Raw genomic sequence first — 20,197 nt, 5'->3', positions numbered from 1 at the left:
CAAGACTTCTACCTACCTTGTCTCCCAGTAGATTTAGTGTTTCTGTTTTCATATTTAGATATTTGATTCATTTTGACTTTAGTTTAGTGCATGGTAAGGGACAAGGGTCTAGTTTCAGTCTTTGGTATGTGGGGAGACAATTTTTCCAACACCATTTATTAAAAGGCTATTCTTCTTCCAGTGAATATGTTTAGCTCCTTTGTCAAATATCAAGTGGCTGAGTGTCTTTGTAGTTTTATTTGCATCTTCTAATCTGTTCCATTGATCCTCAGGTCTATTTCTTTGCCAGTACCATGCTGATTTTATCACTGTGGCTTTGTAGTATAATTTCAAGTCAGGAAATGAAATGCCTCCTGTCTTGCCTTTGTTGCCCACAATTGCCTTTGGTAGTCTAGGTTTCTTCTGTTTCCAAATGAACTTTAGGTGTGTTTTCTCTAGATCTGTAAGATATGTTAATGGTATTTTGATTGGGATTGCATTAAATCTATATTACAGTTTTGGGAGTATGACCAATTTTCACAATGTTGATTCTTCCCAATCAAGAGCAAGGAATATCCTTTCATTTTCTTAAATCCTCTTCAAACTCCTCTTTTAGAGTGTAACTTTCAGTGTATAGGTCTTTTACAGTCTTGGTTAGGTTGATTCTTAAGTATTTTATTTTTTAGATGCTATTTTGAAAGGCGATATTTCCATAATTTCTCACAGTGAGTTTTTTTGTTTGTGTACGAGAATGGTATTTGTATGTAGCTACACTGCTGAATTTGTTACCTCTAGTAATATTTTAATGGAGTTTTTTTGGTCTTCTATATAGAGTATCATGTCATCTGCAAATAGTGATAATTTAACTTCTTCTTTTCCTATCTTTATCCCTTTTATTTCTCTCTCTTGTCTGATTGCCCTGGCTAGTATTTCCAGAACTATATTGAATAGGAGTGATGATAGTGGACATCTTTGTCTTGTTCCTGATTTTAGAGTGAAAGCTTTCAGTTTTTGTCCATACAATGTTGGCTATTGGTTTGTCATAGGTGGCCTTTATGAGACTGACGTAGACGTGGTGTATTCCGAGTTTCTGAAGGGTTTTTTTTTTTTTTTAATAATGAACAAGTGTTGGAGTTTATTGAAAGCTTTTTCTACATACATTAAGATGACCATGTGGTTTTTATTTTTGGCTCTGCTGATGTGCTGTATTACATGTATTGATTTGCATATGTTAAATCATCCCTGCATTCCTGGAGTGAATCATACTTGGTCGTGATGTGTAATCTTCTTGATGATTTGTTACATTCTATTTGCCGGTATTTTATTGAGAATCTTTGCATCAATGTTCACTAGTGAGATTGGCCTATATTCTCCTTTTTGATTGGGTCTTTCTCTGGTTTTGGTATCAGAGTAATGCTTGCCTTCAGGAATGATTCAGGGAGGACTGCTTCTTTTTCAATTTCATTGAAGAGTTTAAAGATTAGTGGCATCAAGTTTTTTCTAAATTTCTTGTAGATTTCAGCCATGAATCCATCAGGACCTGGGCTTTTCTTTGTTGATAAGTTTTTAATTATGTTTTCAATTTCAATAGCTGATATTGGGTTATTCAAAATTGCTACATCTTCTTTTATTTATTTATTTATTTTTATTTAAAAGGAAAAAGAAAAAAAGCAGAAAAAAACAAAACAGTGTAAGGGTAAGTAATTCAGAACTACAAAAAAAAAAAAACCCAGTAAGCTATCACCAGTTAATAGATTACACGCTATCATCTTAGCAACGGTGTTTCAGGTCACAGGATCAAAGCATACAAAGTGAACATTCAAACAGTGAGACTGCGAATAGTTGTGTTGAGCATTGGTAGTTCATATGTTTCTAGAAATCTGTCCATTTCCTCTGTGTTTTCCAGGCTATGTAAGTATAGATTTTCAAAGTAGATATTCATGATATTTTGAATTTCCATGAACTGTAGTAATTTCCCTCTTTGCAGTCCTTATTGCATGAATTTGGTTTTTTTCTTTCCTTTTGTTGATAAGGTTAGCTGGAGGTTTGTCAATTTTGTTTATTCTCTCAAAAAACCAGCTTTCTGATTCATTAACTCTTTGTATTATTATTATTATTATTTTTCATTTCAATTGCATTGATTTCTGCTCTGCTGTTTACAATTTCCTTTCTTCTATGAGCTTTGGGTTTTATTTGCTGTTATTTTTCTAGAAGCTTGAGATGAAACATTAGGTTATTTGTGCTCATCTGTTTTCTTGATATGACAATTCATTACTATATATATCTCTCTTAACATCGCCTTCATTGCATCCCACAGATTATTGTATGTTGTTTCCATATTTTCGCTGAATTGTAGGTATTGCTATATTTCTTCTTTAATTTCATCTATAGCCCACGGTTGTTTAGAAGGTTGTTATTTAATTTCCATGTATTTATGAAGGCAATTTCTTTTGCCATTAATTTCCAATTTCAGTGTGCTATGGTCAGATATTACACTTGGGATAATTTCAATACCTTTGCATTTACTTATGAATGTATTATGGGATAATATATGGTCTATTTTGGAGAATGTCCCATGAGCAGGAGAAGAATGTGTATTCTGATGTGGTTGGGTGAAACCCTCTGTAAACATCTACTAAGTCTATTTGCTCACAGGTATGATTCAATTCTATTATTTCTTTGCTGACTTTTTGTCTGGTTGATCTATCTTTTTGTGACAATGGGGTATTAAGGTCCCCTATTATAATTGTGTTTTTGCGTATTTGGTTTTTCATGTCAATTAGTATTTGTCTTATATAGTTGGGTGCTTCTGTATTTGGTGCATATATATTTATAATTGTTAATTCTTCCTCTTGAATTTTTCCACTAACAAGTATGTAGTGATCTTCTTTATTTCTTTTAATTATTTTTGGTTTGAAGTTCACATTGTCTACAAATAGAATTGTTACCCCTGCTTTTTTGGGGGTTCCTTTTTTCCATCCTTTGACTTTTAATTTATGAGTTTTCTTTTGGGTCAGATGTGTTTCTTGTGTACAGCATATTGTTTCTTGATCCATTCTGTCAACGTTTCTTTTTATAGGTGGATTGAGGCCATTTACATTTATGGTACATTTATGTACCGAGTCAACTTCACCATGTTATGTTTCAGCTGTTTCTTTTCTACTTTCCCCATTGTTTAATTGCTTGTCCTGCTTGGTGGTTTCTTTCTGTTGTTGTTCTGGAGATCGTGGTCATTTTTATCTCTACCTAGTATGTCATTCAATACTCTTTCTAGGGTGGGTTGGTGGACGTGAATTTATTCAGTTGTTCTTTGACATGGAAGTATCTTGTTTCTCCATTAAATTTGAAAGACAGTTTTTTCTGGGTACATCAGTCAAGGTTGAAAGTTGTTTTCTTTCAGGGCTTGAAGCACTTCACTCCAAGCTCATCTTGACTTGAGGGTTTGTGCTGAAAAGTCTGCTGTGATTCTAATGGGCTTTCTTTGATAAGTGAATTGTGTCTTTTCTATAACTGCTTTTAGTATTGTGTTTTTATACTGCATATGTGGGATCTTCATTATTATATGTCAGGGTGTAGGTTTATGTTGGTTGTGACTGTTTGGTTTGACATTTAATATCTTATCTGCATATTGGATTTTTTTCCCCATGTTTGAGTAATTTTCTTCTATTACTTCTGTGAATAGTTTATCAATGTAATTTATATTGTCTCCTGCAACCTCCCTGATACCTATTAGTCTTACATTGTTTCCCTTGGCATCATCTTGAGTCTGTTGGATTGTCATTTTATGCTGCTTTGTTATTTTTAAAAGTTCTATCCCTTCATGATCACTAATTGTGATCCTGTCCTCAAGGTCTGAAATTCTTTTTTTTTAAAAAATTTTTATTTAAAGAGGAAAAAAAACCCCAAAAGGGTAGAAATAATACAGAATTTCAGAAAAATAAACAGTAAGAAATCATTAGTTGATAAGTTACATATTGTCATCTTAGAAATAGTTGTTCAAGTTACAAAATTAAAGCACGCAAAGTGATATTCAAATAATGACACTGAAAACAGTTCAACTCAACGATCCAACCAAAACTTAGTAATATGGTTATCAGTCCTACACACTTGTTTTTTTATCTTAAAGAGGGTAAGATTAAACATGTCAAAACAGAACAAAGCTATTCATAAGGAAACAATTTAAAGAAACACAGATTTCAAAGCAAGTCCACTGGTGATCTTCACTGTCTATCTTATTGTCTCTAGTTTTCTTCCAAATAGTTCCATCTTCACATACATTGAATATATACTGAGCATTATAGAACTAATCAAATCATTACAGGATGATGAAGGCTTTTTAGGTCTTCAAGACCTTATTTTGGGGAAGTCAGTAATGACTACCACAATGTCTCTCATTCTCTTTGAATTAGCTGTCTTTATCTTTATGTATGCTGAAATGAACATAAGAGACGAGACTAATGTCACTCTGAACAGTGAATAATAGTATTGCTAGATTTTATATCACAATGCTACAGAGTTAGCATTAGGTTTCTTAGTGTCTCTTTTTCTTCAGAGTATCTGTTCATTACATCATGTATTATATAATCTGTTCCTGTAAATAGTTTAGAAATTTTTCCCAGGTGTGACTCTCTACATATATATCTATTCTTTCTGTATTTTAGGAAAAAACAGATCAAAACAAGACAACAAAACAAATTCCTAGAAAAACATGAAATGAAAAAGACATATAAGGTCCCAATATTAGGTAATCTAAGTAGTTACTATGCTTTCTCTTGTTATTTTCAATAGAATTGTCCACATCATCAGGTATTATATAGTTAAGCATAGCATTACATAGCTATTTTTTATAAAAACACAACTTTGAAGACATTGTAGGTCTTGAAAGCAGTTAATAATCAAAACTGGAATGGATATCTCTTACATCTTGTCATCTTCAGAGTAGTTGCCTTTACTCTTACACTTGATACTATCAAGCATACCAAATTCGAATAAAATCAGTCAAGGCAAAATAGTGGTCCAACAAACCAGCTTCAAATAATATCAGTCATAGTAAGACAATGTAAGTAATACAGGGTTTCAGTTTAATAGGAAATTAAGGATACTTACCATGGTATAACCTGTTATTTTTGGGTTAGCTATCTGTGCCCTCAAATTTCATATGAGTAGACAGACCGGAACAAAATATAATCAAACTAAACAGAGTGATAAGACTTCTGTGGCTTTTAAATTCTGATGCACTTTTAACAATGTCCTCTGCCTTCCTTTTTTAAGCAGTTCCTTATCTTTTCCCGTGTCAGGATGCTTTGTATATTTTGGGTCCCAATAGCTCCTTTAGTTTTTAGATTAGGGGGTCAACCTGTTATCTATCTGAGTGTTGCTGAACCTTTTTACCCCTGAGCTTGATCTTGAGCTGTACTCCTTTACTTGCTAAAGCCACAAGGTTTTCCTTCCTTCCAGCTGTGTAGTTCTACACTGCACAAACGTGTTGTAACTTTCCAACCTATCTGCGGCTGCTGGATGAGTTGTCCCTATTTCTCTCTAGTTTCCTGTCACATGTAGCATTGTTTTCTCATCTTTGGCTCTCAGTTTATTAACCCTCTTTCAGGTTGAGTGTATTCCTTGTTCAGAACATCTTGATGGATCCTGCCTCCTAATCTACTCTGCCTGTGTTTCTTTTTTGTTAGTGTATCAAGGCTATCTATATTAAAGATTATAGCTTACTGTCTCGGCCTCATCTCTGCTATTCTATTCTTCTGCTATTATTTGTCCATTTTACTCCTTCCCCATTCATTGAGGCCTGTCTGCCACTGTTGCTGGAATCCTGGTATTTTTTCTTCTCTCTCTTTGGAATGTCCTTCAGCACTCTCTGTAGGGTTGTGTTGGTGGCCATTAATTCCCACAGTTCCTCCTTGTCTTGGAAATGTCTTGTTTGTCCATTAACTTTGAGAGAGAGAGTTTTTCCAGGTACATCAGTCTTGGTTGGAAGTTATTTTCTTTCAGGGCTTGGACTTTTTCTCTCAGGCTCTTCTCGATTTGAGAGTTTGGTTGATAAGTCTGTCATTATTTTAATGATTTGTCCTTTGTAGGTGATCTGCTTGTTTTCTCTGGCAGCTTTTAATATTTTGTTCTTGTGGTGGATTTCTGGAATCTTGATTATTATATGTCTGGGTGTAGATCTGTTTTGGTTGTAAGTGGCTGGCATTCTGTATGCCTCATTTATCTGGATATTATTTCTTTTTCCTATGCTTGGGAAATTTTCCTTAATTATTTCTGTGAATAGTCTTTGTAGTTCATTTGTGGTTACTCCTGCTTCTTTGTTCACATTTTTTATTCTTAAGTTATAAATCCTTTTGTCATCTTCTAGCCTTTGAATTATTATTTCCTGGTTCCTTGTTATTTTTAAGATATCTTTTAATTCACCATCACATATCATAAATCTCTCTTCAAGTTTTGAAAGGCTAACTTTAGTTTCTGTCAAGGCATTTTGCCAGCTTTCAATCAAATTTTTAGTTTCCTGGTAATCTCTTTGGATCTGTTTCATGTATTCTAGGTTTTGTTTATATTCTTCATGAAAGGTTTATCTTCCTTTTCTGATTTCCTCTGTTCTTCCATCTGTGTTCTCTTGGGAGGGGCCTATCATTTCTTTAATTAATCTTTTTATATCTTGCCTCACTTGGATCAGAAGTACAGTTTTAAATTCGTCTATGAGGTCATTTAGGTATTTCTTTTTTTTTAAAATTTTATTTAAAAGGAAAAAGAGAAAAACACAAAACAAAACAAAGCGGTGTAAGGGTACACGTAATACAGAACTACAAAAACAAAAACAAAACAAAACAAAACAAACAGTAAGAAATCACCAGTTAATAGATTACATATTATCATCTTAGAGATAGTTGCTCAAATCACAGTATCAAAGAATACAAAGTGGACATTCAAACAGTGAGACTGCAAACAGTTGTGTTCAATGATCCAACCAAAAACATTAATATGGTCAGCTATTTAACACCCCTAAACACACTTGCTGTTGTATCCTTTAGAGCTCTTTTTTTCCCTCTCTTTTTTACAACAAAATTTACACATTTTGGGTTTTATTACTCCTTAGTTCTTATTACTTTTTTGGGGGGGAGAGAATAAAGTCAAATATGGCAAAACAAAGCTGTCAGTCAAACCAAGGATAGACATAGCATATGATGTAAAACAGAGTACAAGGTTATCAACAATGGTTATCAATGATGTCTCTTGTTTCCTTAAAAAGAATTGTCTATCTCATTAGATATTATAAAGTTGAACAAAACAGTAGAGAACAAGACCAATAAAACTTAGGCATTGTAAACATTACAGGACTTCCAAAGGAGACAATAGTCAAACCAGAATGGGCGTCTTAGTGAATCTTATTGCCTTCAAAGTAGTTGCCTATCCCCTCAAACTTGATACTATCATACAGAATGGAACAGGGTCTAATCAGTAAAACAAGATCGTGGGAGTATTACAGGACTTCAAAACAAGTTAATAGGAAATCAAAAAAAGTTACTATTATATATCCTGCTAATTTTTAAAAATTTCCCCTTAATTAAAACAAACATAAGAAATAACTAAATAATTTTTTTAAAGAATAAGGGAGAGATTGAGATAAAACAGGACATAACAATATAACAATACAGGTCAAAGCATGACTGTTTCAGCAACCTAGTGCTTCACCACCAAATAACCTGACTTAATAGTAGTTACCATAGTGTCTGTCTTTTTCCTTGAAATATTTGAATAAAACTTCATATACTATAGCTTCAAATATTTCCATATCAAGAAGCCCAGAATAAAGCCTTTCCAATTAATAAGTGAAAATTTTATAAGGCTTCAAGGCCACATAATGGAGAACCATGATTACCACATATTTTTATATATTTGAATCATTACTTACATTAGGGAAACTATTCAGTATTCACACATGCAAGATTGATTTATTTCACTTATGAGTATGGTCTCAAGCTGCGCCCATTTATTGATAAATATCTCAATGTGATCCTTCTTTATAGCTGAATAATACTCCATTGTATAGAAATACCACTACTTTTTTATCCATTCCTCAGTTGATGGACACTTGGGTTGTTTCCAAGATCTGGCGATTACAAATTGTGCTGCTATAAACATAGGTGCACATATATCACTGTGGTATGATGCTTTCAGTTCTTCTGGGAATATGCTTAGAAGTGGAATAGCTGGAATAAATGGGATTTCCAATCCCAACTTTTTGAGAAATCTCCAGACTGACCTCCACAAAGGCTGTACCAATCTACACTCCCACCAACAGTGCAGGAGAGTTCCTTTTTCCCCACAGCCTCTCCAGCATTTGTTGTTCTTGGTTTTCTTGATCCTGGCCATTCTTTCAGGAGTGAGATGGTATCTCAGTGTGGTTTTAATTTGCATTTCTCTAATGACCAATGATGATGAACATTTTTTCATGTATTTATTTGCCATTTGCCTTTCTTCATCTGAGAATTGCGTATCCATCTCAGATGCCCATTTTTGGATTGGATCTTTGAATTTTGGGGGTCTGAGTTTTTTAAATTCTTTATATGTTTTAGACAAGAGTCCCTTGTCTGAGAGAGAGTTCACTAAAATCTTTTCCCAGTTTGTGGGTTTTCTTTTCACTATGCTGGAGATTTCTTTTGACATGCAGAAACTTTTTAATAAGAAGTGGTCCCAGTTATTGATTCTGGGAAGTATTTCCTGTGCGGTTTGAGTCCTGTTCATGAATTCTTTACCTACTCCGATGTCTCCAAGGTTTCTACCCAATTTGTCTTCCAATAGATTTAGTGTTTCTGTTTTAATATTCAGATCTTTGACCCATTTAGATTTTAATTTAGTACATGGTGATAGACATGGGTCTAGCTTTAGTTTTTGGCAAATGGAGAGCCAGTTTTTCCAGCACCATTTATTAAAGAGACTGTTGTTCTTCCAGTGAACCTGCTTGGCTCCTTTATCAAAGATAAGGTGGTTGAGTGTGTTTGTAGTTGTGGTTGTATCTTCTAATCTATTCCATTGATCTTCGGCTCTGTTTTGATTCCAATACCATGTTGATTTTACTACTGTTGCTTTGTAGTATAACTTCAAGTCAGGGATTGTGATGCCTCCTGCTTTGTCTTTGCTGCTTAGAATTGCCTTTGCGATTCTAGGTCTCTTCTGGTTCCAGATGAAATTTAGGAGTGATTTCTCTAGATCTATAAGATATGTTAATGGTATTTCTATTGGGATTGCATTGAATATGTACAACAGTTTTGGGAGAATGGCCATCTTCACAATGTTTGTTCTTCCTATCTATGAGCAAGGGATGTCTTTCCATTTTCTGAGATCATCCTCAATTTCCTTTTTCAGTGTATTATAATTTTCACTGTATAAGTCTTTCACTTCTTTCATAAGAGTAATTCCTAAATATTTCATTTTTTTGCTTGCTAATGTGAATAGTCCAGTTTCTCTTATTTCCCTCTCTGTGATTTTGTTGTTCGTATATAGGAATGCTATTGATTTCTGAGTATTGATTTTGTATCCAGCCACATTACTGAATTTATTTATTGTATCTAAGAGTCTTTCAATGGAGTTTAGGGGGTCTTCTATGTAGAGTATCATGTCATCTGCAAACAATGATAATTTAACTTCTTCTTTTCCTATCTTTACCGCTTTTATTTCTCTTTCTAGCCTAATTGCTCTGGCTAGTACTTCCAGTACTAGATTAAATAGGAGTGGTGATAAAGGACATCCTGGTCTTGTGCCTGATTTTAAAGTAAAGGCTTTCAATCTTTGGCCATTTAGTATGATGCTGGCTGTTGGTTTGTCATAAGTGGCCTTTATCATATTGAGGTAAAGACCATCTATTCCAATTTTCTGTAAAGTTCTTATCATGAATAAATGTTGGACCTTATCGAAGGCTTTTTCTGCATCTATAGAAATGATCATGTGATTCTTATTTTTGGCTTTATTGATATAGTGGATTACATTTATTGTTTTGCGTATGTTGAACCATCCTTGCATTCCTGGGATGAATCCCACTTGGTCATGGTGTATACTCTTCTTGATGATTTGCTGCATCCTATTTGCCAATATTTTATTGAGGATTTTTGCATCTGTGTTCATTAGGGAGATTAGTCTATAGTTCTCTTTTTTAGTTGGGTCTTTCTCAGGTTTTGGTACTAGAGTAATATTTGCTTCCAGGAATGACTTAGGAAGGATTGCTTCCTTTTCAATTTCATTGAATAGTTTGAGGAGTGTCAGCATTAGGTCTTCTTTGTATTTCTTGTAGAATTCTGCAGTGAATCCATCTGGGCCTAGGCTCTTCTTGGTGGGTAAGGACTTAATTACATTTTCAATTTCATTAACAGAGATTGGGTTATTCAACAGGTTTACATCCTCTTGATCTAGCTTTGGTACTTCATATGTTTCTAAGAATTTGTCTATTTCTTCTGTGTTATCAAACTTTTGAGAGTAGAGGTTTTTGAAATAGGTGTTGATGATCTTCTATATTTCTATTGGGTCTGTAGTGATTTCACCTTTTTCATTTTTTGTTGCATGAATTTGAGCTTTTTCTTCCCTTTTTAAATAAGGTTGGCTAGGGGCTTATCGATTTTATTTATTCTTTCAAAGAACCAACTCTTTGATTCGTTGATTCTTTGGATTGTTTTCTTAGTCTCTATTGCATTGATTTCTGCTCTGATTTTTATAATTTCCTCTCTTCTTTTGGCTTTGGGCTTGACTTGCTCTTCTTTTTCTAGCTGTTTGAGGTGTAGCATCAAGTTATTTATTTGTATTCGTTCTGTTTTCCTGATGTGGGAACACAGTGCAATAAATTTTCCTCTCAGGACGGCTTTCATTGCATCCCACAGATTCCGGTAAGTTGTATCTGCGTTTTCATTTTCTTTTAGGTATTGTTTAATTTCTTCTTTAATTTCTTCTGTGACCCACTGATTACTCAAGAGTGTGTTATTCAGTTTCCATGTGTTTGTGGGATTTTTGCAGTATCTTTTATTATTAATTTCTAATTTCAGAGTGCTATGATCCGATAACATTCAAGGGATGATTTCAACTCTTTTGCATTTGTTTAAATATGTTCTGTGAGCTAATATATGGTCTATTTTAGAGAATGATCCATGTACTACTTAGAAGAATGTGTATTCTGATGTTGTTGGGTGGAACATTCTGTATATGTCTATCAAACCCATTTGTTCACAGGTGTGATTCAGTTCTGTTATTTCTTTGCTCATTTTCTGTCTGATTGATCTGTCCCTTGGTGTCAAAGGCATATTAAGGTCTCCTGTTACAATTGTGTTACTGATAATTTGAGTTTTCATTTCTGTTAATAGTTGTTTTATATAACTGGGTGCTCTGGAGTTTGTTGCGTATATATTTAAGATAGTTATCTCTTCCTCTTGGAGTTTTCCCCTAACGAGTATGTAGTGGCCTTCTTTGTCCTTTATGGTCATTGTTGGTTTAAAGTTCACATTGTCTGCAAACAGAATGGCTACTCCTGCCTTTTTTTGGATTCCTGCTGCATGAAGTATTGTTTTCCATCCTTTGACTTTCAGTCTGTGAGTATCTTTCTGGGTTAGATGGGTTTCCTCTAAACAGCATATGGTTGGATTTTGTTTCTTGATCCATTCTGCTAGTCTGTTTCTTTTGATTGGTGCATTGAGACCATTTACATTAATGGTTATTACTGTTAAATGCTGGTTTATTGTTGGAATGTTATTTCTCTACTGTTGCATCTTTATCTTTCTGTTCTGTTTAATTATTTGCTTTGCTTAGTGGTTTTTTCCTTTGTGTATCTAAACTGTCTTTCAATATTTTTTGCAGGGTTGGTTTGGTGTTCATGAAGTTCTTCAGCTGTTCTTTGTCATGGAAGTATCATATTTCACCATCAATTTTGAATGATAATTTTTCAGGATATATCAGTCTAGGTTGGAAATCATTTTGCTCTAGGATCTGGAATACTTCACTCCATGCTCTTCTTGACTTTATTGTTTGTGCTGAGAAGTCTGCTGTGATTCTGATAGGTTTGTCTTTATAAGTGATCTGTCTTTTCTCTCTGACAGCTTTTAATAATCTATTCTTGTGTTGGATTTCTGGGATGGTGATTATTATATGTCTGGGTGTAGTTTTATTTTGGTTATGACTATTTGGAGTTCTATATGCTTCACTGATCCTGATGTCGGTTTCTGATCTCATGCTTGGGAAATTTTCAGCTATTACTTCTCTAAATATCCTCTTGACATCCTTTACGTTGTCTTCTTCTTTTTCATTAATCCCTATGATTCTTATGTTATTCTTCTTTGCATCATCTTGCAGTTGTTGAATTGTTGTTTCCTGATTCCTTATTATTTTTAAAAGATCTTTCCTTTCCTGTTCACTAGCTGCAATCCTGTCTTCAAGGTCTGAAATTCTATCTTCACTTTCATTAAGGCAATTTTTACAACTTTCAGTGGAGTTTTTTATTTCCTGTATATCTCTGTGCATCTGCATTATGTATTCTGTTTGTTTCTTATATTGCTCGTCTAGGGATTCTATCTTTTTGTTTAGTTCCTCCAAGTTTTTATCTGTGTTTTCTTTAGATATATTCAGAATCTCTTTCATTTCTTTTATCATTTCTTCTTTTACCTGGGAGAGTATTTCGAGTTTGAATTTCTTTAAAGCTTCCTGGAGTTGCTTGTCAATTTCAGTAGCTATTGTGTCCGATATTTGAGGTGAATGGCATATATTTTCTTCTAAATACATTGCTCCTAGGGTTTCTTGAGATGGGCTGGAGGTTTGAGGTTGTAATTTGGTCTTTCATTTTGTCATTTTCCTATATTTCTGTGTTTCAAGTGTTATTTGAAAGCTTCCTCAGGATCTGTTGAAAATCTCCTTCTATATTTGCAGCTACTGAGACTCTGGCACCACGCTACCCCAAGCCACTGGGCCTGCAGAACCAATGGCCCTCCTCTGCCTGCTCAGAACTCCACAGTTCCAGACAAGCTGGCCCTCAGGTACACTGTGCGCCCACCTGTCCCTTGGAAGCTCCACAGCTCTCCAATCGCAGCTGGGATGTGGAGGCAGATGTAGACGCCTCAAACCCACCTCTCCACTTCACTGCATCTGGAAGCCTGGAGGGACCCAAACCGTCTGGGCTCTGGGCAGAGTGTGCTGAGCACTCACCACAGGCTGCAGGGCCTCTGGAACCCAGGATGCTCCACTGCCTACCGAGACATCCAGAGTCCTCCAGACACACAGGGATGCAGGCGCCCCAGATATGCCCAGCCCTTCCTCTGCACACCGATGGCTATGCGTGGCAGTCCGAAACAGGCCTGGCTCCGGGGATAGTGTGGGCCCGCCCACCCGTCAGAAGCTCAGCAGTTCTCCAAGTGCAGCAGGGATGGGGAGGCGGATGTAGAGGCCTCAAACCCACTTCTCCACTTCACTTCACCGGGAAGCCTGGAGGGTCTGGTACAGTCTGAGATTTGGGCAGAGTGTGCTGAGCACTCACCACAGGCCACGGTGCCTCAGGAACCTGCAATCCCTCCCTGCTTGCTGAGATATCCACAGTCCTCCAGACACAGGGGGAGGCTGATGCAGGCACCCCAGATCTGCCCAGCCCCTCCTCTGCACACGGTTGGGTAAGCGCCATGAAGGTATTTCTTTATGTCCACTGATGCTGTGTCTAATATTGCATGATTACTGCACTGGTTCTCTTCTGTATTTACCTCTCCTGGGCTTGTTTTCCCAGGGTAAGTGGCTGGAGGTTTTTTTCTTTTTTTTTTTTTTTTAATTTCTATTTCTTGTCATGTTTCTGGTTTCTTTCAGACAGGGGTGTACTGGAGGTCTCTGTCCCTCTCCGTATTGCTTAGGGTCTTTCCAAACTGTGCTGACTGGGGTTTTTCTGCCCTCCCCAATTTGCTGTTAACTGAGGTACATGCAGGGACACAAGGATGGTGGTGGCTAGCCTTGAGCCTCTGAGCCAGTCAACCCACAATTTCCTTCAGTGACTTAAGCTGTACCTTTTGGACATCACAGTGTTGTGACCTTTTTGTCCCTGGCTATTGTGTCCCATCCAGCCCCAGCAGAACCCACCAGACTTCTCTGCATCAGGGGCAGCCATCTGATGCTGCCATGGCGCTGGGCTCTGCCCAACTCCAAGATGTCCTCCAGCCAGTGACAGCAGCCACAGGACCCAGTCCCCAGAACTCACTGGGAATCAATGCCATTTTTCCTGTTGGCTCTACTCCACGCTGTGCTGTATCCTCCTGCCAAGGGCTTGGGACTCAACTATTCCCATTGTTGTTGGCCATGGCTTTAGCTCGACCTCGAATTGCCTGACTCCATGGCCCTCCCAGCACAGCGCGGATGGGTCTCACTGAGCGCACAGGGCTCCAGACCTCCACTCACATTTTTCCTTCCTCCGTAGAGGTAGATTCTAGCTTGATGTGGTTTTTCCACGTGTAGCTCAGCATCCTGCCTCTTCAGAAAACTGTGTGATGCCTGGCTTTGGCGCCCAGGTGCATGGTCCTCTCCATGGCCTCTTCTGGTGTAGGGCCCTGGGACTCAATTTCCAGTACTCACCAGGAGCCAATAAAGCTGCCCCCTTGGCTCCACTCTAGACTGCGCTGCATCTTCCCATCAAGGGCCCAGGACTTATTGACTCCCGTTATCGGCAGCTGTGGCTTCAGCGTGACTTTGGATGGTCTGAGTCTAGGGTGCGCCTAGCGCAGCGTGAGTGGGTCTCAGTGAGCGTGTCAGGCTACAGCCCTCCCCCGTGCTTTTCCTTCCTCTTCCTAATTATATTTTTCCCTTCAGTTTCCTCCTGGCCTAATAAAATTCATCCTCCAATCGTCTGGCCCTCTCGATGCTGTCAAATTATAGCATCTGAGCTGCTTTCCCTGCAGAGGCTCTCCATCCAGCCCCCTATCAAGCCATCATTTTTTCCCCAAAACTCCCAAGGTCTGAAATTCTATCCTCAGCTTCATTTAAATGGTTTTGCCAGCTTTCAATAGAAATATTTGTTTCTTGGATATCTCTTTGAGTTTGCTTCATCAATTGTTTGTTTTCTATATTGTTCATTCAAGATTTCAATTAGTTTCCCGTGCTCCTGTACTTTTTTTTAAAAAAATCTATTTCTTCTCTAGCTGCACTGAGCAACTCCTTTACTAAGGTTGTTATTTCTGTTTTTACATGAGAGATTACTTCTAATTTCATTTCCTCTGTGGCCTCATGGATTTGTTTTGTTATTTCACTTGCTATCTTTTCAGAGATTTCTGGTGTGTGACTTTTGAAGTCCTCTATTTCAGCATCTCCTGTACTTGCTCCTGGTGGACTAGATGTTTGAGATTGCATTTTGCTTTTTTCTTTTGCCATTTCCCCCTTTCAGCTTAATATTTGGTCTTTCAATCCCAATAATCACAACTGTTGCTAGTGTGTATCTTAGTGTCCTACTGTAAGGTTGATGTTTGTCCAATTGCTGGGTCCCATAATGAAGAGGTGGACCTGTCACCTGGATTCTTCCTGCAGGGCCTGTTGGGTGAGTTCTATGTCCTCCCTAGGCTGACAAGCCTAGGAGTATTGATGGAAATCAACCCTTAGTTCCTGCTGTTATTAGGTCTTTAGGTTGTCCAGTGTCATTAGATCTCCCTGTTTATGGTTTTTGTCTTAGCTGGGACCCTGCTGTGTCACTGGGTATCTCACAGGTCCTTTTAATTTTCTCCAGTTTGGGGAGGCATTATTGGTGCTCTCCTCAACCTACCTGATGTTCTCTATGTGGAGGAAGGACTCATGCACACTCTTGCCAAGTTAGCCAAGGGTCTACTTCTGGAGGGGGCTTTGCTATTGCTCCCATTTACTCACTGAAGGTGGCAAAATCTATTCCTATTCTAGGAGCAGACTCACCACACTGATAGAAGCCTACTGAGTTCTTCTGTTTGGATGAGGGTTACTGAGTCTTCCTGAGACACAGTATGGTTAATCCATTGCAGTCCAATATTCTAGGGGAAGAGTGGGAACCAAAGATCAACAGCAATAGTAGGTCCAGGAGGTGAGGGTCAGCAGCAGGACTGTGGGGGCATGAGATGTTCTGACTCTGGCCTGGCCCTGTGTGCTCTGCTGGCTGGAGGTCCTGGGTTCCGAGGTGGTTGGCTGGGACAGTGGGAGTGTGGGAGGGGTCAGTTCTGGCCTGGCCCTGTGCATGCTGGTGGCTGGAGTTCTTGGGTTCCATTTGCCTTGAATTTTTAATGTTCTTTATATTATAATGCTATCTAGAGTGCTATTTTTTGTTGTTTTGACAAACCTTGTATTTCTCACATTGGCTTATGCTTGTATTTTGGCTTTGAGCTGTTTAAAACGAACTTTTAAAATTCAATATAGGATATTTGTTTTTACTTTTGTTTTAAACCAATTTAACATCTTTGACATAAGGCTATTTCAAAAGTGGACTTTTATTATACCTATTTCATTTTACCATTTTAATAATTTATGCTATTATTCTTTTTCTGTCATCACTTATATTTCTATCCATTATATTTGGGTATTTTTCTGTACTTTTTTCTCTTCAGTACTTGTACATGTTTCCCTTATTTTTAATTCCACTAGTGCAGAAGATCCTAGCTGATGGCCTTTAGATAAATTTGTTGGGCTTTAAAATATAGTTACCTTGGCAGATTTTGCAAAAGAATTCAAATTTATAGCTTCTTAAAATATTGCAGAAAGGGGAAACTGGTGCTTTATCCAGCATATCAGCAATCAACAGGAGCGGATCACACACCCAGAACCCTTCCCTGGGCAGGTGTTTCCCTTACTGTCTGCATACCAACAGCTCAGATTGTCACTGTCATTGTCAGGGGCTGGTGTCATCACACAGCAGAGCCAGTCATTTGGATGACTGTCCTTTGTCTCAGAGACATTTGAACTTCAGATACTCAAAGTGGAAATTAGGTTCAATCTTCAGTCCTTCCTTCTCCATTTGTCAGAGGTATAGAGGGAAGATCATTTTCTTACACCTAATTATTTGGCACAAAACATCTATGCACACCATTCTTATTGGAGGTTGTTGAGAACAGATGCATGTGCTCATGTGTGTCATGGTGGCTTCCCACTATACTTCCTGTATTTTTATTTTGCACATGACGCGTTGAAAAATACACATAAAGACACTTGTTATTTTTTGTACAATTTTAGGAATACTGATGAATTCATACAATCACAAGTCTGCCATAAAAAAGATATAGAATAATTCTATCATCAAATAAATTCATGCTCCCATGCAATTGATTCCTCATCCATGTAGTAACTGGCAACCACCAGTATGGTTTGTTTTCCTTGACTTTTGATTTTTCTAAAAGCTTATACAAACTGAATCACACAGCATGTATTTTTGTTTCTATCTTCTTTCATTTAGCCTAGTTCTTTAATAATTTGTCTCCTGTCTGCATTTTTCATTGCTGAGTAATATTCCATTGCATGGGATACCACTCCAGTTTATCTATTCATCAGTGTTAGACATTTGAGTTGTTTTGAATTTTTAGTGAGTTAGAATCAAAGTGCTCTGAAGATTCACAACCTAATATTTGTGTAGGCATAGGTTTAATTTTTGTTGGGTAAATATCTAGGAATAATGCTTTTAGGCCATTTTAAAAGTATACTTAACTTCATAAGAAATGACCCAACTTGAGGAGGGAACAGGGCTGCCAGTGGGGGTGAGTTCCTGCTCACCATCCTGAGCCCTGGGAGAGTTTAAGATCATCACTCCCAGTGGTCAAGGACCCGCCCAGCTTCCAGCCACACTAGACTAGGCTTGGGAGGTTTTGCAGCCTGACTAGATTAGACCCAGCGACTTTCCTCAATCAGGTGAGTTGAGAGCACATGAAGTGAGTTCCAGCCCATTGGTCCTTGCCCGGGTAGAGCTTTGGACCATCATCCACAGTGGTTGGGTGCCACCCATCTTTCTGGAGCACTGGAGGTGGCACAGGAGGGCCTGTGGGCCTGACTGGACCACTCTGAGCAAACTCCATTCAGTCCCAGGAGCCCAGGGCATAGGAGATGATTTCCAACACATCCAGGGGAAACCTTGGAACAACACTTGAAACACGGAAATATAGGAAAATGACAAAAAGAAAGACCAAAGTACAATCTCAAACCTTCAACCCATCCCAAGAAAATCTAGGAGCCATGTGCATAGAAGAAAATATATGCCATACACCTGAAATACCTGAAACAATAGCAACTGAAATAAAGAAGCAACTCCCGGAAGCTTTAAAGGAATTTAAACTAGAAATAATCTCCCATGTAAAAGAAGAAATGATAAAAGTAATGAAAGAGATGCTGAACATATCTAAAGAAGACACAGTTAAAAAATTAGAGGAATAGCTGGGAATTTAGCTCAGTGGCATAAGCACCTGCCTTGCAAGTGTGTGGTCATGAGTTCAATCCCTGTTACCTATAAAAAAGAAAAAGACAAAAAAAAAATTAGAGGAATAAAACAAAAAGACAGAACCCCTGAATGAACAATATGAGAAACAAACAGAATACATAAAGCAGATTCAAAGAGATATACAAGAAATCAAAAATTCCATTGAAAGTTGTCAAAACCACCTCAATGAAAGTGAAGATAGAATTTCAGACCTCGAAGACAAGATTGAAGCTAGTGAACAGAAAAGGAATGATCTTTTAAAAATAACAAGGAATCAGGAAATAACAATTCAACAGCTACAAGATGATGCAAAGAAAACAACATAAGATTGTTAGGGATAAATGAAAAAGAAGGGGACAACACAAATGATATCAAGAGGCTATTTACAGAAGTAATAGCTGAAAATTTCCCAAACATGAGAATGGAAACTGACATTAGGATTAGTGAAGCATATAGAACCCCAAATAGCCATAATCAAAATAAAACTACACTAGACATATAGTAATCACATCTCAGAAATCAAGCATAAGAACAGAATATTCAAAGCTGTTAGAGAAAAAAGACAGATCACCTATAAACGAAAACCTATCAGAATCACAGCAGACTTCTCAAAACAAACAATGAAGTCAAGAAGAGCATGGAGTGAAGTATTTCAGATCCTAAATGAAAAATGTTTTCCAACCTAGACCCATGTACCCTACAAAATTGTCCTTCAAAATGGATGAAGAAATAAGATATTTCAATGACACAGAACAGTTGAAGAACTTCATGATCACCAAGCCAACCCTGCAAAGAATACTGAAAGACACTTTAGATACACATAGGAAAAAACCACTAAGCAAGGCAGACAATTAAACAGAATGGAAAGATAAAGATGCATCAGTAGAAAGATAACATGTCAACAATAAACCAGTGTGTAACAGTTATAACCATTAATGTAAATGGTCTCAATTCACCAGTTAAAAGAAACAGACTGGCAGAATGGATCAAGAAACAACCTCCAACCATATGCTGTTTACAAGAAACTCATCTCACCCAAAAGGAAACTCATAGACTGAAAGTCAAAGAATGGAAAACAATACTTCATGCAAAGGAACCAAAAAAAAAAAAAAAAAAAAAAAAAAAAAGCAGGGTTAGCTATTCTGTTTGCAGACAAATGAACTTCAAACCAAGAATGATCTTAAGAGATAAAGAAAGTCACTACATACTGGTTAGGGAAAAACTTCAAGAGGAAGAAATAACAATCTTAATTATATATGCATCAAATTCCAGAGTACCCACTTAACAAAGCAAGTCTTAATAGAAATGAAAAATCAAATTAGCAATAACACAATTATAACAGGAGACTTTAACACACCATTGACACCAAGGGACAGATCAACCAGACAGAAAATCAGCAAAGAAATAACAGAATTGAATCATACCTGTGAGCAAATGGACTTGATAGACACATACAGAATGTTCTATCCAACAACACCAAAATATATATTCTTCTCAGCAGTACATGGAACATTCTCTAAAGTAGATTATATACTAGCCCACAGAACATATTTAGATAAATGCAATAGAATTGAAATTATCTCATGCATGTTATCAGATCATAGTGCCATGAAACTAGAAATTAATTAAAAAAGAAACTGCAAAAACCCAAAATTGGAAATTGAATAATACACTCGTGAGTAATCAGTGGTCACAGGGGAAATTAAAGATGAAATTAAACAATACCTACAAGCAACGAAAATACAAATACAACTTACTAGAAGCTGTGAAATGCAATGAAAGCAACCCTCAGAGGAAAATTTA

This window comes from Cavia porcellus, unplaced genomic scaffold (genome assembly GCF_034190915.1).
Source record: "Cavia porcellus strain 051 isolate PalLab524CR breed Dunkin Hartley unplaced genomic scaffold, mCavPor4.1 scaffold_14, whole genome shotgun sequence".
In the NCBI taxonomy this organism is placed as follows: domain Eukaryota; kingdom Metazoa; phylum Chordata; class Mammalia; order Rodentia; family Caviidae; genus Cavia; species Cavia porcellus.
Note: the sequence above shows the minus strand (reverse complement) of the source record.